Source organism: Stenella coeruleoalba (assembly GCF_951394435.1).
Source record: "Stenella coeruleoalba genome assembly, contig: scaffold_63, whole genome shotgun sequence".
Lineage (NCBI taxonomy): Eukaryota > Metazoa > Chordata > Mammalia > Artiodactyla > Delphinidae > Stenella > Stenella coeruleoalba.
Genome location: NW_027646017.1, coordinates 1,454,529 through 1,481,747, shown reverse-complemented (window position 1 = coordinate 1,481,747; position 27,219 = coordinate 1,454,529). Strand labels below are relative to the sequence as shown.

The 27,219-nt window shown below is 44.2% G+C and overlaps 1 long non-coding RNA gene and 1 pseudogene across 3 annotated transcripts in view; one reads left to right on the top strand and one right to left on the bottom strand.

Moving 5' to 3' along the window:
• LOC307181391 overlaps positions 1–27,219 on the top strand; it is a 1,281,417-nt gene that overhangs the window by 381,763 nt on the left and 872,435 nt on the right. The gene's annotated exons all lie outside the window — the stretch shown is intronic.
• On the bottom strand, positions 12,373–13,906 carry LOC307181388 (protein-L-isoaspartate O-methyltransferase domain-containing protein 2-like; annotated as a pseudogene). Its single transcript has one exon. The product of its transcript is annotated as a protein-L-isoaspartate O-methyltransferase domain-containing protein 2-like (transcript).

Below are 27,219 nucleotides of genomic sequence, written 5' to 3'. Positions count from 1 at the left end.
AATTTGCCCGTCAAGACACCTGCAGCTAGCCTCTCATTGGTTTTCACTATTCCTGTTCATCTTCCGCAGAAATTGCAAACTGGGCCAAACAGGAGGTTAAAGGGACTGACTCTCCAAGTGGGGAGAGTGTTAGTAAAGCGTCTGGAATGTAGCACCCGAGTACCAGGGTAGGAAAACTGAGACATATTTGAACACGTCTCCCGTTCACATGGTTGATCATACTCTGAGTTCCACATGCATGTTTTAGCTGAAGGAAGAATACCTTAAACCTGGAGAGTTGAGACCCGTGGAATGGGTACCGTGCAATAAGACTTCAAAGGGTCTTCATTTGCTCACCGAACCTCTCCAATCCTATCACTGCTGCATTTATGCCCCTGTACACACGCTTGATTCTCTTTTGGAGACATAGCAATCCATAGGTTTTAAGATACTTACTAGTCAGGTACATTCTTAGGCATTTAATATGGGGTTTTGAGTCCATTTCGTTGAGCAAGGAGTAGCTCTTGTCTATTCCATATTTGGCTTAAGGAACTTTATCTGTGCTCATTTCAATCTCTGGTTTTATGCAGCACCCCAACTCACCTTTCCCCTTAAGCAAGCATAAGTTGGTTTTCTAAATTTGAGACCCTGTTCTGTTCTGTAATTCAGTTCCTGTGTAGCCAAGTTTACATTCCGTGTATTACTGATATCTTATGATGTTTCTTTTTCTGTGTGACTTATTTCAGTTAGAATCATCATACCTGAATCCACTCATTGTGCTGCTAAGGGCCTGATGACACAGATTTCATTGCTGAGTGATATTGCTTTGTCAGTAAATACCACAACTTCTTTATCCATTTTTCACTTTCTGCGATGTTGAACTTGTACTGTAAACGAGGTTCTTGTAAACAGAGCCGTTCCAAACTTTGGGGTGGCTGTGTCTTTTTGATTTTAATTTCCCTAAGCTATAGGACCATAAGTGGAAGTGCCCTAGGTTCTGTTGCTTTGTTTTTTAGATGTTTCAGGAAACACCATACACTTCTCCCGAGTGGTTGTTGGCAATTTACATCCCGCCCATCAGCATAACAAGGCTCCCAGTTCTCCATGGCCTGTCCTGCCTTTCTGGATTTTACACTTTTTTCAGATGGCCCTTTTGACCGGGGGGAAGTGAGACTTCATTGTAGTGCAGATTTCCTTTGCAAGCTTGCTTGGTTGGCCAAAAAGGGCGTATGCGTTTTTTCCTGAATATATTCAGGAAAAAACGCATACGCCCTTTTTGGCCAAGTGCATCATTGTGGACGTTCTGCCTCTTTTCCTATGCTTTCAATGCAATTCCAGTCTACCTCCTGAAATCGGTTTCCTACAATTCTGCCCCGCTTTCAAGTCCTCTCGGCAGCCTTACTTCAGTCTATTTTTGGACGATAGCTGTCATTTATAACTCTGCAGGTTTGTGAATTACAGTGCCCCTGAGCTCCTTTCTTCAACTCGCTTTCTTTTGAGCTGGCCGCAACACCGCAGGATGGCTTCAGGCCCTAATCTGGTTCCGGTACGGCATGCTGAGCCTTTGGTTATTTCCTCTTCCTGGTGGGAAATGAGAGTTAAATTTGCCCGTCCAGACACCTCCAGCTAGTCTCTCATTGGTTCTCGCTATTCCTGTTCATCTTCCGCAGAAATTGCAAACTGTGCCAAACAGGAGGTTAAAGGCGCTGACTCTCCAAGTGGGGAGAGTGTTAGTAAAGTGTCTGGAATGTTGCACCCGAGTACCAGGGTACGAAAACTGAGACATATTTGAACACGTCTCCCGATCACATGGTTGATCATACTCTGGGTTCCACATGCATGTTTTAGCTGAAGGAAGAATACCTAAAACCTGGGTAGTTGAAACCCGTGGAATGGGTACCATGCAATATGACTTCAAAGGGTCTTCATTTGCTCACCGAACCTCTCCAATCCTATCACTGCTGCGTTTATGCCCCTGTACACATGCTTGATTCTCTTTCGGAGACATAGCAATCCATAGGTTTTAATATACTTACTAGTCAGGTACATTCTTAGGCGTTTAATATGGGGTGTTGAGTCCATTTCGTTGAGCAAGGAGTAGCTCTTGTCTATTCCATATTTGGCTTAAGGAACTTTATCTGTGCTCATTTCAATCTCTGGTTTTATGCAGCACCCCAACTCACCTTTCCCCTTAAGCAAGCATAAGTTGGTTTTCTAAATTTGAGACCCTGTTCTGTTCTGTAATTCAGTTCCTGTGTAGCCAAGTTTACATTCCGTGTATTAGTGATATCTTATGATGTTTCTTTTTCTGTGTGACTTATTTCAGTTAGAATCATTGTACCTGAAATCACTCATTATGCTGCTACGGTCCTGATGACATAGATTTCATTGCTGAGTGATTCTGCATTGTATGTAAGTACCACAAGTTCTTTATCCATTTTTCACTTTCTGTGATATTGAACTTGTACGGTAAACGAGGTTCTTGTAAACAGAGGCGTCCCAAACTTTGGGGTGGCTGTGTCTTTTTGATTTTAATTTCCCTAAGCTATAGGACCATAAGTGGAAGTGCCCTAGGCTCTGTTGCTTTGTTTTTTAGATGTTTCAGGAAACACCATACACTTCTCCCGAGTGTCTGTTGGCAATATACATCCCGCCCATCAGCATAACAAGGCTCCCAGTTCCCCATGGCCTGTCCTGCCTTTCTGGATTTTACACTTTTTTCAGATGGCCCTTTTGACCGGGGGGAAGTGAGACTTCATTGTAGTGCAGATTTCCTTTGCAAGCTTGCTTGGTTGGCCAAAAAGGGCGTATGCGTTTTTTCCTGAATATATTCAGGAAAAAATGCATACGCCCTTTTTGGCCAAGTGCATCATTGTGGACGTTCTGCCTCTTTTCCTATGCTTTCAATGCAATTCCAGTCTACCTCCTGAAATCGGTTTCCTGCAATTCTGCCCCGCTTTCAAGTCCTCTTGGCAGCCTTACTTCAGTCTATTTTTGGACGATAGCTCTCATTTATAACTCTGCAGGTTTGTGAATTACAGTGCCCCTGAGCTCCTTTCTTCAACTCGCTTTCTTGTGACCTGGCCGCAACACCGCAGGATGGCTTCAGGCCCTAATCTGGTTCTGGCCCGGAACGCTGAGCCTTTGGTTAATTCCTCTTCCTGGTGGGAAATGAGAGTTAAATTTGCCCATCCAGACACCTCCAGCTAGTCTCTCATTGGTTCTCGCTATTCCTGTTCATCTTCCACAGAAATTGCAAACTGGGCCAAACAGGAGGTTAAAGGGACTGACTCTCCAAGTCGGGAGAGTGTTAGTAAAGCATCTGGAATGTTGCACCCGAGTACCAGGGTACGAAAACTGAGACATATTTGAACACGTCTCCCGATCACATGGTTGATCATACTCTGGGTTCCACATGCATGTTTTAGCTGAAGGAAGAATACCTAAAACCTGGGTAGTTGAAACCCGTGGAATGGGTACCATGCAATATGACTTCAAAGGGTCTTCATTTGCTCACCGAACCTCTCCAATCCTATCACTGCTGCGTTTATGCCCCTGTACACATGCTTGATTCTCTTTCGGAGACATAGCAATCCATAGGTTTTAAGATACTTACTAGTCAGGTACATTCTTAGGCGTTTAATATGGGGTGTTGAGTCCATTTCGTTGAGCAAGGAGTAGCTCTTGTCTATTCCATATTTAGCTTAAGGAACTTTATCTGTGCTCATTTCAATCTCTGGTTTTATGCAGCACCCCAACTCACCTTTCCCCTTAAGCAAGCATAAGTTGGTTTTCTAAATTTGAGACCCTGTTCTGTTCCGTAATTCAGTTCCTGTGGTTTACATTCCGTGTATTACTGATATCTTATGATGTTTCTTTTTCTGTGTGACTTATTTCAGTTAGAATCATCATACCTGAATCCACTCATTGTGCTGCTAAGGGCCTGATGACACAGATTTCATTGCTGAGTGATATTGCTTTGTAAGTAAATACCACAATTTCTTTCTCCATTTTTCACTTTCTGCGATGTTGAACTTGTACTGTAAACGAGGTTCTTGTAAACAGAGCCGTTCCAAACTTTGGGGTGGCTGTGTCTTTTTGATTTTAATTTCCCTAAGCTATAGGACCATAAGTGGCAGTGCCCTAGGTTCTGTTGCTTTGTTTTTTAGATGTTTCAGGAAACACCATACACTTCTCCCCAGTGGTTGTTGGCAATTTACATCCCGCCCATCAGCATAACAAGGCTCCCTGTTCTCCATGGCCTGTCCTGCCTTTCTGGATTTTACACTTTTTTCAGATGGCCCTTTTGACCGGGGGGAAGTGAGACTTCATTGTAGTGCAGATTTCCTTTGCAAGCTTGCTTGGTTGGCCAAAAAGTGCGTATGCGTTTTTTCCTGAATATATTCAGGAAAAAACGCATACACCCTTTTTGGCCAAGTGCATCATTGTGGACGTTCTGCCTCTTTTCCTATGCTTTCAATGCAATTCCAGTCTACCTCCTGAAATCGGTTTCCTGCAATTCTACCCCGCTTTCAAGTCCTCTTGGCAGCCTAACTTCAGTCTATTTTTGGACGATAGCTGTCATTTATAACTCTGCAGGTTTATGAATTACAGTGCCCCTGAGCTCCTTTCTTCAACTCGCTTTCTTTTGAGCTGGCCGCAACACCGCTGGATGGCTTCAGGCCCTAATCTGGTTCTGGTACGGCACACTGAGCCTTTGGTTATTTCCTCTTCCTGGTGGGAAATGAGAGTTAAATTTGCCCGTCCAGACACCTCCAGCTAGCCTCTCATTGGTTCTCGCTATTCCTGTTCATCTTCCGCAGAAATTGCAAACTGTGCCAAACAGGAGGTTAAAGGCGCTGACTCTCCAAGTGGGGAGAGTGTTAGTAAAGCGTCTGGAATGTTGCACCCGAGTACCAGGGGAGGAAAACTGAGACATATTTGAACACGTCTCCCGATCACACGGTTGATCATACTCTGGGTTCCACATGCATGTTTTAGCTGAAGGAAGAATACCTAAAACCTGGGTAGTTGAAACCCGTGGAATGGGTACCATGCAATATGACTTCAAAGGGTCTTCATTTGCTCACCAAACCTCTCCAATCCTATCACTGCTGCGTTTATGCCCCTGTACACATGCTTGATTCTCTTTCGGAGACATAGCAATCCATAGGTTTTAAGATACTTACTAGTCAGGTACATTTTTAGGCGTTTAATATGCGGTGTTGAGTCCATTTCGTTGAGCAAGGAGTAGCTCTTGTCTATTCCATATTTGGCTTAAGGAACTTTATCTGTGCTCATTTCAATCTCTGGTTTTATGCAGCACCCCAACTCACCTTTCCACTTAAGCAAGCATAAGTTGGTTTTCTAAATTTGAGAACCTGTTCTGTTCTGTAATTCAGTTCCTGTGTAGCCAAGTTTACATTCCGTGTATTACTGATATCTTATGATGTTTCTTTTTCTGTGTGACTTATTTCAGTTAGAATCATTGTACCTGAAATCACTCATTATGCTGCTACGGGCCTGATGACATAGATTTCATTGCTGAGTGATTCTGCATTGTATGTAAGTACCACAAGTTCTTTATCCATTTTTCACTTTCTGTGATATTGAACTTGTACGGTAAACGAGGTTCTTGTAAACAGAGGCGTCCCAAACTTTGGGGTGGCTGTGTCTTTTTGATTTTAATTTCCCTAAGCTATAGGACCATAAGTGGAAGTGCCCTAGGCTCTGTTGCTTTGTTTTTTAGATGTTTCAGGAAACACCATACACTTCTCCCGAGTGTCTGTTGGCAATATACATCCCGCCCATCAGCATAACAAGGCTCCCAGTTCCCCATGGCCTGTCCTGCCTTTCTGGATTTTACACTTTTTTCAGATGGCCCTTTTGACCGGGGGGAAGTGAGACTTCATTGTAGTGCAGATTTCCTTTGCAAGCTTGCTTGGTTGGCCAAAAAGGGCGTATGCGTTTTTTCCTGAATATATTCAGGAAAAAATGCATACACCCTTTTTGGCCAAGTGCATCATTGTGGACGTTCTGCCTCTTTTCCTATGCTTTCAATGCAATTCCAGTCTACCTCCTGAAATCGGTTTCCTGCAATTCTGCCCCGCTTTCAAGTCCTCTTGGCAGCCTTACTTCAGTCTATTTTTGGACGATAGCTCTCATTTATAACTCTGCAGGTTTGTGAATTACAGTGCCCCTGAGCTCCTTTCTTCAACTCGCTTTCTTGTGACCTGGCCGCAACACCGCAGGATGGCTTCAGGCCCTAATCTGGTTCTGGCCCGGAACGCTGAGCCTTTGGTTAATTCCTCTTCCTGGTGGGAAATGAGAGTTAAATTTGCCCATCCAGACACCTCCAGCTAGTCTCTCATTGGTTCTCGCTATTCCTGTTCATCTTCCACAGAAATTGCAAACTGGGCCAAACAGGAGGTTAAAGGGACTGACTCTCCAAGTCGGGAGAGTGTTAGTAAAGCATCTGGAATGTTGCACCCGAGTACCAGGGTACGAAAACTGAGACATATTTGAACACGTCTCCCGATCACATGGTTGATCATACTCTGGGTTCCACATGCATGTTTTAGCTGAAGGAAGAATACCTAAAACCTGGGTAGTTGAAACCCGTGGAATGGGTACCATGCAATATGACTTCAAAGGGTCTTCATTTGCTCACCGAACCTCTCCAATCCTATCACTGCTGCGTTTATGCCCCTGTACACATGCTTGATTCTCTTTCGGAGACATAGCAATCCATAGGTTTTAAGATACTTACTAGTCAGGTACATTCTTAGGCGTTTAATATGGGGTGTTGAGTCCATTTCGTTGAGCAAGGAGTAGCTCTTGTCTATTCCATATTTAGCTTAAGGAACTTTATCTGTGCTCATTTCAGTCTCTGGTTTTATGCAGCACCCCAACTCACCTTTCCCCTTAAGCAAGCATAAGTTGGTTTTCTAAATTTGAGACCCTGTTCTGTTCCGTAATTCAGTTCCTGTGGTTTACATTCCGTGTATTACTGATATCTTATGATGTTTCTTTTTCTGTGTGACTTATTTCAGTTAGAATCATCATACCTGAATCCACTCATTGTGCTGCTAAGGGCCTGATGACACAGATTTCATTGCTGAGTGATATTGCTTTGTAAGTAAATACCACAATTTCTTTCTCCATTTTTCACTTTCTGCGATGTTGAACTTGTACTGTAAACGAGGTTCTTGTAAACAGAGCCGTTCCAAACTTTGGGGTGGCTGTGTCTTTTTGATTTTAATTTCCCTAAGCTATAGGACCATAAGTGGCAGTGCCCTAGGTTCTGTTGCTTTGTTTTTTAGATGTTTCAGGAAACACCATACACTTCTCCCCAGTGGTTGTTGGCAATTTACATCCCGCCCATCAGCATAACAAGGCTCCCAGTTCTCCATGGCCTGTCCTGCCTTTCTGGATTTTACACTTTTTTCAGATGGCCCTTTTGACCGGGGGGAAGTGAGACTTCATTGTAGTGCAGATTTCCTTTGCAAGCTTGCTTGGTTGGCCAAAAAGGGCGTATGCGTTTTTTCCTGAATATATTCAGGAAAAAACGCATACACCCTTTTTGGCCAAGTGCATCATTGTGGACGTTCTGCCTCTTTTCCTATGCTTTCAATGCAATTCCAGTCTACCTCCTGAAATCGGTTTCCTGCAATTCTGCCCCGCTTTCAAGTCCTCTTGGCAGCCTAACTTCAGTCTATTTTTGGACGATAGCTGTCATTTATAACTCTGCAGGTTTATGAATTACAGTGCCCCTGAGCTCCTTTCTTCAACTCGCTTTCTTTTGAGCTGGCCGCAACACCGCTGGATGGCTTCAGGCCCTAATCTGGTTCTGGTACGGCACACTGAGCCTTTGGTTATTTCCTCTTCCTGGTGGGAAATGAGAGTTAAATTTGCCCGTCCAGACACCTCCAGCTAGCCTCTCATTGGTTCTCGCTATTCCTGTTCATCTTCCGCAGAAATTGCAAACTGTGCCAAACAGGAGGTTAAAGGCGCTGACTCTCCAAGTGGGGAGAGTGTTAGTAAAGCGTCTGGAATGTTGCACCCGAGTACCAGGGGAGGAAAACTGAGACATATTTGAACACGTCTCCCGATCACACGGTTGATCATACTCTGGGTTCCACATGCATGTTTTAGCTGAAGGAAGAATACCTAAAACCTGGGTAGTTGAAACCCGTGGAATGGGTACCATGCAATATGACTTCAAAGGGTCTTCATTTGCTCACCAAACCTCTCCAATCCTATCACTGCTGCGTTTATGCCCCTGTACACATGCTTGATTCTCTTTCGGAGACATAGCAATCCATAGGTTTTAAGATACTTACTAGTCAGGTACATTTTTAGGCGTTTAATATGCGGTGTTGAGTCCATTTCGTTGAGCAAGGAGTAGCTCTTGTCTATTCCATATTTGGCTTAAGGAACTTTATCTGTGCTCATTTCAATCTCTGGTTTTATGCAGCACCCCAACTCACCTTTCCACTTAAGCAAGCATAAGTTGCTTTTCTAAATTTGAGACCCTATTCTGTTCTGTAATTCAGTTCCTGTGTAGCCAAGTTTACATTCCGTGTATTACTGATATCTTATGATGTTTCTTTTTCTGTGTGACTTATTTCAGTTAGAATCATCGTACCTGAATCTACTCATTATGCTGCCTCGGGCCTGATGACATAGATTTCATTGCTGAGTGATACTGCATTGTACGTAAGTACCACAAGTTCTTTATCCATTTTTCACTTTCTGTGATATTGAACTTGTACGGTAAACGAGGTTCTTGTAAACAGAGGCGTCCCAAACTTTGGGGTGGCTGTGTCTTTTTGATTTTAATTTCCCTAAGCTATAGGACCATAAGTGGAAGTGCCCTAGGCTCTGTTGCTTTGTTTTTTAGATGTTTCAGGAAACACCATACACTTCTCCCGAGTGTCTGTTGGCAATTTACATCCCGCCCATCAGCATAACAAGGCTCCCAGTTCTCCATGGCCTGTCCTGCCTTTCTGGATTTTACACTTTTTTCAGATGGCCCTTTTGACCGGGGGGAAGTGAGACTTCATTGTAGTGCAGATTTCCTTTGCAAGCTTGCTTGGTTGGCCAAAAAGGGCCTATGCGTTTTTTCCTGAATATATTCAGGAAAAAACGCATACACCCTTTTTGGCCAAGTGCATCATTGTGGACGTTCTGCCTCTTTTCCTATGCTTTCAATGCAATTCCAGTCTACCTCCTGAAATCGGTTTCCTGCAATTCTGCCCCGCTTTCAAGTCCTCTTGGCAGCCTTACTTCAGTCTATTTTTGGACGATAGCTGTCATTTATAACTCTGCAGGTTTGTGAATTACAGTGCCCCTGAGCTCCTTTCTTCAACTCGCTTTCTTTTGAGCTGGCCGCAACACCGCAGGATGGCTTCAGGCCCTAATCTGGTTCCGGCACGGCACGCTGAGCCTTTGGTTATTTCCTCTTCCTGGTGGGAAATGAGAGTTAAGTTTGCCCGTCCAGACACCTCCAGCTAGCCTCTCATTGGTTCTCGCTATTCCTGTTCATCTTCCACAGAAATTGCAAACTGGGCCAAACAGGAGGTTAAAGGGACTGACTCTCCAAGTCGGGAGAGTGTTAGTAAAGCATCTGGAATGTTGCACCCGAGTACCAGGGTACGAAAACTGAGACATATTTGAACACGTCTCCCGATCACATGGTTGATCATACTCTGGGTTCCACATGCATGTTTTAGCTGAAGGAAGAATACCTAAAACCTGGGTAGTTGAAACCCGTGGAATGGGTACCATGCAATATGACTTCAAAGGGTCTTCATTTGCTCACCGAACCTCTCCAATCCTATCACTGCTGCGTTTATGCCCCTGTACACATGCTTGATTCTCTTTCGGAGACATAGCAATCCATAGGTTTTAAGATACTTACTAGTCAGGTACATTCTTAGGCGTTTAATATGGGGTGTTGAGTCCATTTCGTTGAGCAAGGAGTAGCTCTTGTCTATTCCATATTTGGCTTAAGGAACTTTATCTGTGCTCATTTCAATCTCTGGTTTTATGCAGCACCCCAACTCACCTTTCCCCTTAAGCAAGCATAAGTTGGTTTTCTAAATTTGAGACCCTGTTCTGTTCTGTAATTCAGTTCCTGTGTAGCCAAGTTTACATTCCGTGTATTACTGATATCTTTTTTTTTTTTTTTTGCCGTAACTACCTTTATTGGTATCGCTTGTGTATCAGTTCATCAAAACCTTTGTTTCATATTTCTCGCCTTAATCCCCTGAAAGTTCCAGATGGGCAAAAATACTTTTAAATACGCAGCTGGCTTCTGTCTTATGTGCTTAATATTATACATTTGTTGCTTGTTTTGCACATGTCTATGGCTGCACTACTTGCAAGACGAAAGTCACATATAAAAATACAGACTAATCGAAACACAAAAGTCAGCCATTGTCTAGAATGTGGTTTACAATACAGAGCTTGCAGACAACACAGACTATATATATAAGTCATCTGTCTGAAAACAGAAAGTAGTGTCTCAGACTGACTCCGGAGAAAGGTGCTGACACACAGGGAAACTCACTGATGATTCTCCTTTATGTTTATTAGATAGATCAATACCAAATTATTTCACATATATTATATTCAATATCTATATATATATATCTTGTAACCAAATTCTGGTTTAAAAGTCACAAACCAACATGTAAATACAAAATGTTAGGAAAGGTTTAACATACATAGGGGAAAACATGTCTTATGCCTCGCAAAGACTTTCTACAATCTAGCATAAAGGCAAATGTGGTTGAAAAAAAAGGAAATCCATATACAATTACAGAAAAACATTTAGTCAAGCCACCTAATATAAAATATTTCAGATATCATGTCCAAAAACGTCCACGTGTTGCAGAGGTCTCTACAAATCAAGTAGAATGACGTCAACAAGATCTGCAAACCGAAGTCTTAGCAAGTAAACGTGACTCATGCTTTTCTCTCTGAGACAATGAGGCTTGACGTTCAGTTAAAGGCAGGTAAACACGACTATGAAGAAACCCTTCTTTACAACAGCTTAACGGTACCCATTTAGGGCAATATACCCGCTTTCCCAGCTATGTGTGCACGCAGTGTTCTGTGATAAAATGACTCAGTTACTTTAAAAAAGCATAAATGGCAAAACAAAATAACCAGAACTCCGCGAAGCTGGTAAAACCACAAAGACACTGAAATCCAGCAACTCCTGAGAGGCTGAGAGATCAAATGAATCATAAAATCTGGATGACTCTGATTTGGGGTTTAACTTTGGTTAAAACTGAAAAGTCTGAAAAGAACCAATGTTTTGGAAGAAGCAGTGTCACTTGTAAACATCCTGCCACCTAACTAAAAGGACGGCCTCTTCTTCTAGACCCACGACTTAATAAGACAGGAAGCTCTCAACACACAGCGCTGGAGAAGATGGATTCCACAAGTCAAACTTGAGTGAAACTGTTCTAATGCAATGTACCAAACACGCGTTTGTTCTTAGGAAAAATTAAAAACTAACAAATATTTTTCTCCAGAATTATAAAAGATAAAATCTATGAATCAGTACTGTTATGTGATTACAGAACAATAGCCAACTGAAAAAAAAAAACAAAACACCAACCCACAGGCCGTCTACACCGTCCCCAATCCATTTCCTGCAGCCAGTACTTCCCACCTGCTCTGAGGACTGAGCCTTAGACACCGTTGACTGTATTTAAAGTTGAGTCAACAGTACTCTCTGTCTCTGGGGCAAAAGTAATGCAGCTCATTACTTACACACAACACTTGTTTCATTCTTCAGGACTTTCTTTGACGGGATTACTCAATGTTGGTTACTTTAAAGGTAACAAAAGGTGTCAGAAAAAAATGCCTTGGAATTCTTTTGCAATTCCACAAAGACACCTGGCAATCTGATACGTTCATTCCTCTCCCCATCACAATTTTTGTTTTTTAAAATTACAATTGACAACTCACGTAAGATGTAATTAATTTACTTAAAATAAGAGAGGGCTTTTCAATCAAGTATCCACGTTCCAAATAACTAAAACATTTAGTTAAATCTTTTAAATTAATCTTTTAATAAATCTTTAATTACTCGGTGCCAGTAATTAAGAGGTTGATTCTGTAAAATTCAAACTTGCACATAGGCGTGTCCCACTCAGAAAAGATTTCATACACTTAGCAACTTGTGCTTTTTGTCTCACCTTTTATAAGAAACACAGATTAATTTCAACTTCAGTTTTCCTTTCTGATGCAGACACGTGTACCTTGTGTAAGAAACGGTCTCCAGGCCACCTCCACGTGTAGACCTCAGCATTTCCTGAGAGTGTGAAGTCAACCCCTCCTCCAGGAGACTCTCGCCCTTTTGAGACATTCCCCCTTGCACCTTATGTTTGTCAGACTATGTTTACAGAAATCAGATGACTGGATGAAAACTCTACAGGACAGTCAAGGACAGACGAGAAGACGAGATGCAGAGCGGGAGCCCCTTCCTCCTCCAGTGCACCTGCTGCGGGCAGCCCTCCAGGAAGGCTTGGCCTCCTCCCCTGGACCACAGACTTACTTTTCTCTGTAATAAAGCAGGTAGTACTTCAGGGGATCTGGCAGAGGGAGGCTCAGGACCTTCTCACGCAGGAAGTTCACCGGGGGCTCGGGCTTGGTGTCCGGCGGGGTTGTCACCTCTTCTTCTTGCCGCTCGTCTTCCAGGTCTCCGCAGCTGGTGTCATCAGAGGGGTTGGAGAGCCGACTGGCAAACACCTCTTTGTCCAAAAAGACAATCGTTTCCATTCGGCGGCGGCGAACTCTCCTCCGTTTAAACCTGGGAGTGTTCTTCAGTCCGTTCCCGTTTTTGTTCACAGATTCCTGGTGGATGACCTTCTTAATGGTGCCCCGGATGGCAATGCGTGCCAGGTCCTGGAGGCTGCGAACCGCCAGGGGTGTGGACAAGTCGTGATTCTCCTGACTCCGACTGGCAGGGCTGGACGAGTGGAGCAAAAGACACAGCCAGAATCTTTTTGGTTTCCCAGGCGGAAGGACCCATCCGAGTTATCTTAGTCAACTTCTCTTCCAGCGGCATGACCAGGACGCCCCCGACTTTGAGGAGGCTCTTCATGTACCCCTCGTGCTGCTTCTGCACGCCTGCCCCGCAGTACACCCGGTCATACTGAGAGCAGCCTGGAGAGATCTCCAGGCAATTGCTGGTGATGAAGGAGGGCTCGCAGAAGTCAAACTTGTCGAAGCTGTCACTCGTCCTGATGAAAAAGTCCAGCTTCTGCTTCGCATACTCTGTCACATCTGAATGGAGTTCCACCCCATGGTTCACACCAAAAGGACCGAGGATGAGCCCCACCATGGAGCTGAGGTAGCCGGTGCCGCTGCCCAGGTTCAGGAAGGAAAGGCCAGGCTGCAGGTCCAGGGCCTCCATCACCTCCGAATAGATGCACGGAGCAGAGAGGTGGATGTTCCCGTGCTTCCACGCCAGGTCCTTGTACGCGTTCTCCTTAAACTCCTCGAGGTAATAGTCGGCGCGGTCAACAGCTCGGAAGGCCTGCTCCACCAGCTCGGAGCGGATGTACTGCGCCGCCTTCAGATGGTCTATCAGCTCGTCGTTGTCTTCACCAGCACTCACCGCGCCTCCCATCTTCGGGACCGCGCTTACAGAAAGCTGCGGCTGGAGAGACCTCGGGAACCCCCGGAACGCTGGAGGGCGGACCCCCGGGGAGGGGGGAGGGGCGACGGGAGACGCCTGGGACGCGGAGGGGTGTTTATGCTTGGGGGTGGGGAACGAGAGGACAGCGGAAGAGGACAGGAAGACGGGGAGAGGAGAATGCGGCCCTGGGGGAGGGTCCGGGAGCCCGGGACCACGGGAAGGGGAGGGGTGGAGAGGAGGGAGAGAGGGGGAGGGGGCCGAGGGGCCGCACCGCCCCCATACCCCGCTGCAGGCCGGGCCGAGGGCGGCGGCGGCGGCGGCGGCGGCTCAGTACCTCCTGGCTCGGCAGGCCCGCGGAATCGGGCGCTGGGCCGCACCTGCAGCTCTTCCGGCGCCCCTCGCCAGTCCGCCTCCCACTACGCAGCCCCGACCTCCGCCCTACTGATATCTTATGATGTTTCTTTTTCTGTGTGACTTATTTAAGTTAGAATCATCATACCTGAATCCACTCATTGTGCTGCTAAGGGCCTGATGACACAGATTTCATTGCTGAGTGATATTGCTTTGTAAGTAAATACCACAACTTTTTTATCCATTTTTCACTTTCTGCGATGTTGAACTTGTACTGTAAACGAGGTTCTTGTAAACAGAGCCGTTCCAAACTTTGGGGTGGCTGTGTCTTTTTGATTTTAAATTCCCTAAGCTATAGGACCATAAGTGGAAGTGCCCTAGGCTCTGTTGCTTTGTTTTTTAGATGTTTCAGGAAACACCATACACTTCTCCCGAGTGGTTTTTGGCAATTTACATCCCGCCCTTCAGCATAACAAGGCTCCCAGTTCTCCATGGCCTGTCCTGCCTTTCTGGATTTTACACTTTTTTCAGATGGCCCTTTTGACCGGGGGGAAGTGAGACTTCATTGTAGTGCAGATTTCCTTTGCAAGCTTGCTTGGTTGGCCAAAAAGGGCGTATGCGTTTTTTCCTGAATATATTCAGGAAAAAACGCATACGCCCTTTTTGGCCAAGTGCATCATTGTGGACGTTCTGCCTCTTTTCCTATGCTTTCAATGCAATTCCAGTCTACCTCCTGAAATCGGTTTCCTGCAATTCTGCCCCGCATTCAAGTCCTCTTGGCAGCCTTACTTCAGTCTATTTTTGGACGATTGCTGTCATTTATAACTCTGCAGGTTTGTGAATTACAGTGCCCCTGAGCTCCTTTCTTCAACTCGCTTTTTTGTGACCTGGCCGCAACACCGCAGGATGGCTTCAGGCCCTAATCTGGTTTCGGAACGGCACACTGAGCCTTTGGTTAATTCCTCTTCCTGGTGGGAAATGAGAGTTAAATTGGCCCGTCCAGACACCTCCAGCTAGCCTCTCATTGGTTCTCGCTATTCCTGTTCATCTTCCGCAGAAATTGCAAACTGGGCCAAAGAGGAGGTTAAAGGTGCTGACTCTCCAAGTGGGGAGAGTGTTAGTAAAGCGTCTGGAATGTTGCACCCGAGTACCAGGGGAGGAAAACTGAGACATATTTGAACACGTCTCCCATTCACATGGTTGATCATACTTGGGTTCCACATGCATGTTTTAGCTGAAGGAAGAATACCTTAAACCTGGAGAGTTGAGACCCGTGTAATGGGTACCATGCAATATGACTTCAAAGGGTCTTCATTTGCTCACCGAATCTCTCCAATCCTATCACTGCTGCGTTTATGCCCCTGTACACATGCTTGATTCTCTTTTGGAGACATAGCAATCCATAGGTTTTACGATACTTACTAGTCAGGTACATTCTTAGGCGTTTAATATGGGGTGTTGAGTCCATTTCGTTGAGCAAGGAGTAGCTCTTGTCTATTCCATATTTGACTTAAGGAACTTTATCTGTGCTCATTTCAATCTCTGGTTCTATGCAGCACCCCAACTCACCTTTACCCTTAAGCAAGAATAAGTTGGTTTTCTAAATTTGAGACCCTGTTCTGTTCTGTAATTCAGTTCCTGTGTAGCCAAGTTTACATTCCGTGTATTAGTGATATCTTATGATGTTTCTTTTTCTGTGTGACTTATTTCAGTTAGAATCATCATACCTGAATCCACTCATTGTGCTGCTAAGGGTCTGATGACATAGATTTCATTGCTGAGTGATATTGCTTTGTAAGTAAATACCACAACTTCTTTATCCATTTTTCACTTTCTGCGATGTTGAACTTGTACTGTAAACGAGGTTCTTGTAAACAGAGGCGTCCCAAACTTTGGGGTGGCTGTGTCTTTTTGATTTTAATTTCCCTAAGCTATAGGACCATAAGTGGAAGTGCCCTAGGCTCTGTTGCTTTGTTTTTTAGATGTTTCAGGAAACACCATACACTTCTCCCCAGTGTCTGTTGGCAATTTACATCCCGCCCATCAGCATAACAAGGCTCCCAGTTCTCCATGGCCTGTCCTGCCTTTCTGGATTTTACACTTTTTTAAGATGGCCCTTTTGACCGGGGGGAAGTGAGACTTCATTGTAGTGCAGATTTCCTTTGCAAGCTTGCTTGGTTGGCCAAAAAGGGCGTATGCGTTTTTTCCTGAATATATTCAGGATAAAACGCATATGCCCTTTTTGGCCAAGTGCATCATTGTGGACGTTCTGCCTCTTTTCCTATGCTTTCAATGCAATTCCAGTCTAACTCCTGAAATCGGTTTCCTGCAATTCTGCCCCGCTTTCAAGTCCTCTTGGCAGCCTTACTTCAGTCTATTTTTCGATGATAGCTGTCATTTATAACTCTGCAGGTTTGTGAATTACAGTGCCCCTGAGCTCCTTTCTTCAACTCGCTTTCTTGTGACCTGGCCTCAACACCGCAGGATGGCTTCAGGCCCTAATCTGGTTCCGGCACGGCATGCTGAGACTTTGGTTAATTCCTCTTCCTGGTGGGAAATGAGAGTTAAATTTGCCCGTCCAGACACCTCCAGCTAGTCTCTCATTAGTTCTCGCTATTCCTGTTCATCTTCCGCAGAAATTGCAAACTGGGCCAAACAGGAGGTTAAAGGGACTGAATTTCCAAGTGGGGAGAGTGTTAGTAAAGCGTCTGGAATGTTGCACCCGAGTACCAGGGGAGGAAAACTGAGACATATTTGAACACGTCTCCCGATCACATGGTTGATCATACTCTAGGTTCCACATGCATGTTTTAGCTGAAGGAAGAATACCTTAAACCTGGGTAGTTGAAACCCGTGGAATGGGTACCATGCAATATGACTTCAAAGGGTCTTCATTTGCTCACCGAACCTCTCCAATGCTATCACTGCTGCGTTTATGCCCCTGTACACATGCTTGATTCTCTTTCGGAGACATAGCAATCCATAGGTTTTAAGATACTTACAAGTCAGTTACATTCTTAGGCGTTTAATATGCGGTGTTGAGTCCATTTCGTTGAGCAAGGAGTAGCTCTTGTCTATTCCATATTTGGCTTAAGGAACTTTATCTGTGCTCATTTCAATCTCTGGTTTTATGCAGCACCCCAACTCACCTTTACCCTTAAGCAAGCATAAGTTGTTTTTCTAAATTTGAGACCCTGTTCTGTTCTGTAATTCAGTTCCTGTGTAGCCAAGGTTCCATTCCATGTATTACTGATATCTTATGATGATTCTTTTTCTGTGTGACTTATTTCAGTTAGAATCATCATACCTGAATCCACTCATTGTGCTGCTAAGGGCCGGATGACATAGATTTCATTGCTGAGTGATATTGCTTTGTAAGTGAATACCACAACTTCTTTATCCATTTTTCACTTTCTGCGATGTTGAACTTGTACTGTAAACGAGGTTCTTGTAAACAGAGCCGTTCCAAACTTTGGGGTGGCTGTGTCTTTTTGATTTTAATTTCCCTAAGCTATAGGACCATAAGTGGAAGTGCCCTAGGCTCTGTTGCTTTGTTTTTTAGATGTTTCAGGAAACACAATACACTTCTCCCAAGTGTCTGTTGGCAGTTTACATCCCGCCCATCAGCATAACAAGGCTCCCAGTTCTCAATGGCCTGTTGCCTTTCTGGATTTTACACTTTTTTCAGATGGCCCTTTTGACCGGGTGGAAGTGAGACTTCATTGTAGTGCAGATTTCCTTTGCAAGCTTGCTTGGTTGGCCAAAAAGGGCGTATGCGTTTTTTCCTGAATATATTCAGGAAAAAACGCATACGCCCTTTTTGGCCAAGTGCATCATTGTGGACGTTCTGCCTCTTTTCCTATGCTTTCAATGCAATTCCAGTCTACCTCCTGAAATCGGTTTCCTGCAATTCTGCCCCGCTTTCAAGTCCTCTTGGCAGCCTTACTTCAGTCTATTTTTGGACGATAGCTGTCATTTATAACTCTGCAGGTTTGTGAATTACAGTGCCCCTGAGCTCCTTTCTTCAACTCGCTTTCTTGTGACCTGGCCTCAACACCGCAGGATGGCTTCAGGCCCTAATCTGGTTCCGGCACGGCATGCTGAGACTTTGGTTAATTCCTCTTCCTGGTGGGAAATGAGAGTTAAATTTGCCCGTCCAGACACCTCCAGCTAGTCTCTCATTAGTTCTCGCTATTCCTGTTCATCTTCCGCAGAAATTGCAAACTGGGCCAAACAGGAGGTTAAAGGGACTGAATTTCCAAGTGGGGAGAGTGTTAGTAAAGCGTCTGGAATGTTGCACCCGAGTACCAGGGGAGGAAAACTGAGACATATTTGAACACGTCTCCCGATCACATGGTTGATCATACTCTAGGTTCCACATGCATGTTTTAGCTGAAGGAAGAATACCTTAAACCTGGGTAGTTGAAACCCGTGGAATGGGTACCATGCAATATGACTTCAAAGGGTCTTCATTTGCTCACCGAACCTCTCCAATGCTATCACTGCTGCGTTTATGCCCCTGTACACATGCTTGATTCTCTTTCGGAGACATAGCAATCCATAGGTTTTAAGATACTTACAAGTCAGTTACATTCTTAGGCGTTTAATATGCGGTGTTGAGTCCATTTCGTTGAGCAAGGAGTAGCTCTTGTCTATTCCATATTTGGCTTAAGGAACTTTATCTGTGCTCATTTCAATCTCTGGTTTTATGCAGCACCCCAACTCACCTTTACCCTTAAGCAAGCATAAGTTGTTTTTCTAAATTTGAGACCCTGTTCTGTTCTGTAATTCAGTTCCTGTGTAGCCAAGGTTCCATTCCATGTATTACTGATATCTTATGATGATTCTTTTTCTGTGTGACTTATTTCAGTTAGAATCATCATACCTGAATCCACTCATTGTGCTGCTAAGGGCCGGATGACATAGATTTCATTGCTGAGTGATATTGCTTTGTAAGTGAATACCACAACTTCTTTATCCATTTTTCACTTTCTGCGATGTTGAACTTGTACTGTAAACGAGGTTCTTGTAAACAGAGCCGTTCCAAACTTTGGGGTGGCTGTGTCTTTTTGATTTTAATTTCCCTAAGCTATAGGACCATAAGTGGAAGTGCCCTAGGCTCTGTTGCTTTGTTTTTTAGATGTTTCAGGAAACACAATACACTTCTCCCAAGTGTCTGTTGGCAGTTTACATCCCGCCCATCAGCATAACAAGGCTCCCAGTTCTCAATGGCCTGTTGCCTTTCTGGATTTTACACTTTTTTCAGATGGCCCTTTTGACCGGGTGGAAGTGAGACTTCATTGTAGTGCAGATTTCCTTTGCAAGCTTGCTTGGTTGGCCAAAAAGGGCGTATGCGTTTTTTCCTGAATATATTCAGGAAAAAACGCATACGCCCTTTTTGGCCAAGTGCATCATTGTGGACGTTCTGCCTCTTTTCCTATGCTTTCAATGCAATTCCAGTCTACCTCCTGAAATCGGTTTCCTGCAATTCTGCCCCGCTTTCAAGTCCTCTTGGCAGCCTTACTTCAGTCTATTTTTGGACGATAGCTGTCATTTATAACTCTGCAGGTTTGTGAATTACAGTGCCCCTGAGCTCCTTTCTTCAACTCGCTTTCTTGTGACCTGGCCGCAACACCGCAGGATGGCTTCAGGCCCTAATCTGGTTCCGGTACAGCACGCTGAGCCTTTGGTTAATTCCTCTTCCTGGTGGGAAATGAGAGTTAAATTTGCCCGTCCAGACACCTCCAGCTAGCCTCTCATTGGTTCTCGCTATTCCTGTTCATCTTCCGCAGAAATTGCAAACTGGGCCAAACAGGAGGTTAAAGGGACTGACTCTCCAAGTGGGGAGAGTGTTAGTAAAGCGTCTGGAATGTTGCACCCGAGTACCAGGGGAGGAAAACTGAGACATATTTGAACACGTCTCCCGTTCACATGGTTGATCATACTTGGGTTCCACATGCATGTTTTAGCTGAAGGAAGAATACCTTAAACCTGGGTAGTTGAAACCCGTGGAATGGGTACCATGCAATATGACTTCAAAGGGTCTTCATTTGCTCACCGAACCTCTCCAATCCTATCACTGCTGCGTTTATGCCCCTGTACACATGCTTGATTCTCTTTCAGAGACATAGCAATCCATAGGTTTTAAGATACTTACAAGTCAGGTACATTCTTAGGCGTTTAATATGCGGTGTTGAGTCCATTTCGTTGAGCAAGGAGTAGCTCTTGTCTATTCCATATTTGGCTTAAGGAACTTTATCTGTGCTCATTTCAATCTCTGGTTTTATGCAGCTCCCCAACTCACCTTTACCCTTAAGCAAGCATAAGTTGTTTTTCTAAATGTGAGACCCTGTTCTGTTCCGTAATTCAGTTCCTGTGTAGCCAAGTTTCCATTCCGTGTATTACTGATATCTTATGATGTTTCTTTTTCTGTGTGACTTATTTCAGTTAGAATCATCATACCTGAATCCACTCATTGTGCTGCTAAGGGCCTGATGACATAGATTTCATTGCTGAGTGATATTGCTTTGTAAGTAAATACCACAACTTCTTTATCCATTTTTCACTTTCTGCGATGTTGAACTTGTACTGAAAACGAGGTTCTTGTAAACAGAGCCGTTCCAAACTTTGGGGTGGCTGTGTCTTTTTGATTTTAATTTCCCTAAGCTATAGGACCATAAGTGGAAGTGCCCTAGGCTCTGTTGCTTTGTTTTTTAGATGTTTCAGGAAACACCATACACTTCTCCCGAGTGTCTGTTGGCAATTTACATCCCGCCCATCAGCATAACAAGGCTCCCAGTTCTCCATGGCCTGTCCTGCCTTTCTGGATTTTACACTTTTTTCAGATGGCCCTTTTGACCGGGGGGAAGTGAGACTTCATTGTAGTGCAGATTTCCTTTGCAAGCTTGCTTGGTTGGCCAAAAAGGGCGTATGCGTTTTTTCCTGAATATATTCAGGATAAAACGCATATGCCCTTTTTGGCCAAGTGCATCATTGTGGACGTTCTGCCTCTTTTCCTATGCTTTCAATGCAATTCCAGTCTAACTCCTGAAATCGGTTTCCTGCAATTCTGCCCCGCTTTCAAGTCCTCTTGGCAGCCTTACTTCAGTCTATTTTTCGATGATAGCTGTCATTTATAACTCTGCAGGTTTGTGAATTACAGTGCCCCTGAGCTCCTTTCTTCAACTCGCTTTCTTGTGACCTGGCCTCAACACCGCAGGATGGCTTCAGGCCCTAATCTGGTTCCGGCACGGCACGCTGAGACTTTGGTTAATTCCTCTTCCTGGTGGGAAATGAGAGTTAAATTTGCCCGTCCAGACACCTCCAGCTAGTCTCTCATTAGTTCTCGCTATTCCTGTTCATCTTCCGCAGAAATTGCAAACTGGGCCAAACAGGAGGTTAAAGGGACTGACTCTCCAAGTGGGGAGAGTGTTAGTAAAGCGTCTGGAATGTTGCACCCGAGTACCAGGGGAGGAAAACTGAGACATATTTGAACACGTCTCCCGATCACATGGTTGATCATACTCTAGGTTCCACATGCATGTTTTAGCTGAAGGAAGAATACCTTAAACCTGGGTAGTTGAAACCCGTGGAATGGGTACCATGCAATATGACTTCAAAGGGTCTTCATTTGCTCACCGAACCTCTCCAATCCTATCACTGCTGCGTTTATGCCCCTGTACACATGCTTGATTCTCTTTCGGAGACATAGCAATCCATAGGTTTTAAGATACTTACAAGTCAGTTACATTCTTAGGCGTTTAATATGCGGTGTTGAGTCCATTTCGTTGAGCAAGGAGTAGCTCTTGTCTATTCCATATTTGGCTTAAGGAACTTTATCTGTGCTCATTTCAATCTCTGGTTTTATGCAGCACCCCAACTCACCTTTACCCTTAAGCAAGCATAAGTTGTTTTTCTAAATGTGAGACCCTGTTCTGTTCTGTAATTCAGTTCCTGTGTAGCCAAGGTTCCATTCCGTGTATTACTGATATCTTATGATGTTTCTTTTTCTGTGTGACTTATTTCAGTTAGAATCATCATAGCTGAATCCACTCATTGTGCTGCTAAGGGCCTGATGACATAGATTTCATTGCTGAGTGATATTGCTTTGTAAGTGAATACCACAACTTCTTTATCCATTTTTCACTTTCTGCGATGTTGAACTTGTACTGTAAACGAGGTTCTTGTAAACAGAGCCGTTCCAAACTTTGGGGTGGCTGTGTCTTTTTGATTTTAATTTCCCTAAGCTATAGGACCATAAGTGGAAGTGCCCTAGGCTCTGTTGCTTTGTTTTTTAGATGTTTCAGGAAACACCATACACTTCTCCCAAGTGTCTGTTGGCAATTTACATCCCGCCCATCAGCATAACAAGGCTCCCAGTTCTCAATGGCCTGTTGCATTTCTGGATTTTACACTTTTTTCAGATGGCCCTTTTGACCGGGGGTAAGTGAGACTTCATTGTAGTGCCGATTTCCTTTGGAAGCTTGCTTGGTTGGCCAAAAAGGGCGTATGCGTTTTTTCCTGAATATATTCAGGTAAAAACGCATACGCCCTTTTTGGCCAAGTGCATCATTGTGGACATTCTGCCTCTTTTCATATGCTTTCAATGCAATTCCAGTCTACCTCCTGAAATCGGTTTCCTGCAATTCTGCCCCGCTTTCAAGTCCTCTTGGCAGCCTTACTTCAGTCTATTTTTGGACGATAGCTGTCATTTATAACTCTGCAGGTTTGTGAATTACAGTGCCCCTGAGCTCCTTTCTTCAACTCGCTTTCTTGTGACCTGGCCGCAACACCGCAGGATGGCTTCAGGCCCTAATCTGGTTCCGGCCCGGCACGCTGAGCCTTTGGTTATTTCCTCTTCCTGGTGGGAAATGAGAGTTAAATTTGACCGTCCAGACACCTCCAGCTAGCCTCTCATTGGTTCTCGCTATTCCTGTTCATCTTCCGCAGAAATTGCAAACTGGGCCAAACAGGAGGTTAAAGGGACTGACTCTCCAAGTGGGGAGAGTGTTAGTAAAGCGTCTGGAATGTTGCACCCGAGTACCAGGGGAGGAAAACTGAGACATATTTGAACACGTCTCCCGATCACATGGTTGATCATACTCTAGGTTCCACATGCATGTTTTAGCTGAAGGAAGAATACCTTAAACCTGGGTAGTTGAAACCCGTGGAATGGGTACCATGCAATATGACTTCAAAGGGTCTTCATTTGCTCACCGAACCTCTCCAATCCTATCACTGCTGCGTTTATGCCCCTGTACACATGCTTGATTCTCTTTCGGAGACATAGCAATCCATAGGTTTTAAGATACTTACTAGTCAGGTACATTCTTAGGCGTTTAATATGGGGTGTTGAGTCCATTTCGTTGAGCAAGGAGTAGCTCTTGTCTATTCCATATTTGGCTTAAGGAACTTTATCTGTGCTCATTTCAATCTCTGGTTTTATGCAGCTCCCCAACTCACCTTTACCCTTAAGCAAGAATAAGTTGGTTTTCTAAATTTGAGACCCTGTTCTGTTCTGTAATTCAGTTCCTGTGTAGCCAAGTTTACATTCCGTGTATTACTGATATCTTATGATGTTTCTTTTTCTGTGTGACTTATTTCAGTTAGAATCATCATACCTGAATCCACTCATTGTGCTGCTAAAGGCCTGATGACACAGATTTCATTGCTGTGTGATATTGCTTTGTAAGTAAATACCACAACTTCTTTATCTATTTTTCACTTTCTGCGATGTTGAACTTGTACTGTAAACGAGGTTCTTGTAAACAGAGCCGTTCCAAACTTTGGGGTGGCTGTGTCTTTTTGATTTTAATTTCCCTAAGCTATAGGACCATAAGTGGAAGTGCCATAGGTTCTGTTGCTTTGTTTTTTAGATGTTTCAGGAAACACCATACACTTCTCCCGAGTGGTTCTTGGCAATTTACATCCCGCCCATCAGCATAACAAGGCTCCCAGTTCTCCATGGCCTGTCCTGCCTTTCTGGATTTTACACTTTTTTCAGATGGCCCTTTTGACCGGGAGGAAGTGAGACTTCATTGTAGTGCAGATTTCCTTTGCAAGCTTGCTTGGTTGGCCAAAAAGGGCGTATGCGTTTTTTCCTGAATATATTCAGGAAAAAACGCATACGCCCTTTTTGGCCAAGTGCATCATTGTGGACGTTCTGCCTCTTTTCCTATGCTTTCAATGCAACTCCAGTCTACCTCCTGAAATCGGTTTCCTGCAATTCTGCCCCGCTTTCAAGTCCTCTTGGCAGCCTTACTTCAGTCTATTTTTGGACAATAGCTGTCATTTATAACTCTGCAGGTTTGTGAATTACAGTGCCCCTGAGCTCCTTTCTTCAACTCGCTTTCTTGTGCTCTGGCCGCAACATCGCAGGATGGCTTCAGGCCCTAATCTGGTTCCGGCCCGGCACGCTGAGCCTTTGGTTAATTCCTCTTCCTGGTGGGAAATGAGAGTTAAATTTGCCCGTCCAGACACCTCCAGCTAGCCTCTCATTGGTTCTCGCTATTCCTGTTCATCTTCCGCAGAAATTGCAAACTGGGCCAAACAGGAGGTTAAAGGTGCTGACTCTCCAAGTGGGGAGAGTGTTATTAAAGCATCTGGAATGTTGCACCCGAGTACCAGGGGAGGAAAACTGAGACATATTTGAACATGTCTCCCGATCACATGGTTGATCATACTCTAGGTTCCACATGCATGTTTTAGCTGAAGGAAGAATACCTTAAACCTGGGTAGTTGAAACCCGTGGAATGGGTACCATGCAATATGACTTCAAAGGGTCTTCATTTGCTCACCGAACCTCTCCAATGCTATCACTGCTGCGTTTATGCCCCTGTACACATGCTTGATTCTCTTTCGGAGACATAGCAATCCATAGGTTTTAAGATACTTACTAGTCAGGTACATTCTTCGGCGTTTAATATGGGGTGTTGAGTCCATTTCGTTGAGCAAGGAGTAGCTCTTGTCTATTCCATATTTGGCTTAAGGAACTTTATCTGTGCTCATTTCAATCTCTGGTTTTATGCAGCACCCCAACTCACCTTTACCCTTAAGCAAGAATAAGTTGGTTTTCTAAATTTGAGACCCTGTTCTGTTCTGTAATTCAGTTCCTGTGTAGCCAAGTTTACATTCCGTGTATTACTGATATCTTATGATGTTTCTTTTTCTGTGTGACTTATTTCAGTTAGAATCATCATACCTGAATCCACTCATTGTGCTGCTAAGGGCCTGATGATACAGATTTCATTGCTGAGTGATATTGCTTTGTAAGTAAATACCACAACTTCTTTATCCATTTTTCACTTTCTGCGATGTTGAACTTGTACTGTAAACGAGGTTCTTGTAAACAGAGGCGTCCCAAACTTTGGGGTGGCTGTGTCTTTTTGATTTTAATTTCCCTAAGCTATAGGACCATAAGTGGAAGTGCCCTAGGTTCGGTTGCTTTGTTTTTTAGATGTTTCAGGAAACACCATACACTTCTCCCGAGTGGTTTTTGGCAATTTACATCCCGCCCGTCAGCATAACAAGGCTCCCAGTTCTCCATGGCCTGTCCTGCCTTTCTGGATTTTACACTTTTTTCAGATGGCCCTTTTGACCGGGGGGAAGTGAGACTTCATTGTAGTGCAGATTTCCTTTGCAAGCTTGCTTGGTTGGCCAAAAAGGGCGTATGCGTTTTTTCCTGTATATATTCAGGAAAAAACGCATACGCCCTTTTTGGCCAAGTGCATCATTGTGGACGTTCTGCCTCTTTTCCTATGCTTTCAATGCAATTCCAGTCTACCTCCTGAAATCGGTTTCCTGCAATTCTGCCCCGCTTTCAAGTCCTCTTGGCAGCCTTACTTCAGTCTATTTTTGGACGATAGCTGTCATTTATAACTCTGCAGGTTTGTGAATTACAGTGCCCCTGAGCTCCTTTCTTCAACTCGCTTTCTTGTGACCTGGCCGCAACACCGCAGGATGGCTTCAGGCCCTAATCTGGTTCCGGTACAGCACGCTGAGCCTTTGGTTAATTCCTCTTCCTGGTGGGAAATGAGAGTTAAATTTGCCCGTCCAGACACCTCTAGCTAGCCTCTCATTGGTTCTCGCTATTCCTGTTCATCTTCCGCAGAAATTGCAAACTGGGCCAAACAGGAGGTTAAAGGGACTGACTCTCCAAGTGGGGAGAGTGTTAGTAAAGCGTCTGGAATGTTGCACCCGAGTACCAGGGGAGGAAAACTGAGACATATTTGAACACGTCTCCCGTTCACATGGTTGATCATACTTGGGTTCCACATGCATGTTTTAGCTGAAGGAAGAATACCTTAAACCTGGGTAGTTGAAACCCGTGGAATGGGTACCATGCAATATGACTTCAAAGGGTCTTCATTTGCTCACCGAACCTCTCCAATCCTATCACTGCTGCGTTTATGCCCCTGTACACATGCTTGATTCTCTTTCAGAGACATAGCAATCCATAGGTTTTAAGATACTTACAAGTCAGGTACATTCTTAGGCGTTTAATATGCAGTGTTGAGTCCATTTCGTTGAGCAAGGAGTAGCTCTTGTCTATTCCATATTTGGCTTAAGGAACTTTATCTGTGCTCATTTCAATCTCTGGTTTTATGCAGCACCCCAACTCACCTTTCCCCTTAATCAAGCATAAGTTGGTTTTCTAAATTTGAGACCCTGTTCTGTTCTGTAATTCAGTTCCTGTGTAGCCAAGTTTACATTCCGTGTATTACTGATATCTTATGATGTTTCTTTTTCTGTGTGACTTATTTCAGTTAGAATCATCATACCTGAATCCACTCATTGTGCTGCTAAGGGCCTGATGACACAGATTTCATTGCTGAGTGATATTGCTTTGTAAGTAAATACCACAACTTCTTTATCCATTTTTCACTTTCTGCGATGTTGAACTTGTACTGTAAACGAGGTTCTTGTAAACAGAGCCGTTCCAAACTTTGGGGTGGCTGTGTCTTTTTGATTTTGAATTCCCTAAGCTATAGGACCATAAGTGGAAGTGCCCTAGGCTCTGTTGCTTTGTTTTTTAGATGTTTCAGGAAACACCATACACTTCTCCCGAGTGGTTGTTGGCAATTTACATCCCGCCCATCAGCATAACAAGGCTCCCAGTTCTCCATGGCCTGTCCTGCCTTTCTGGATTTTACACTTTTTTCAGATGGCCCTTTTGACCGGGGGGAAGTGAGACTTCATTGTAGTGCAGATTTCCTTTGCAAGCTTGCTTG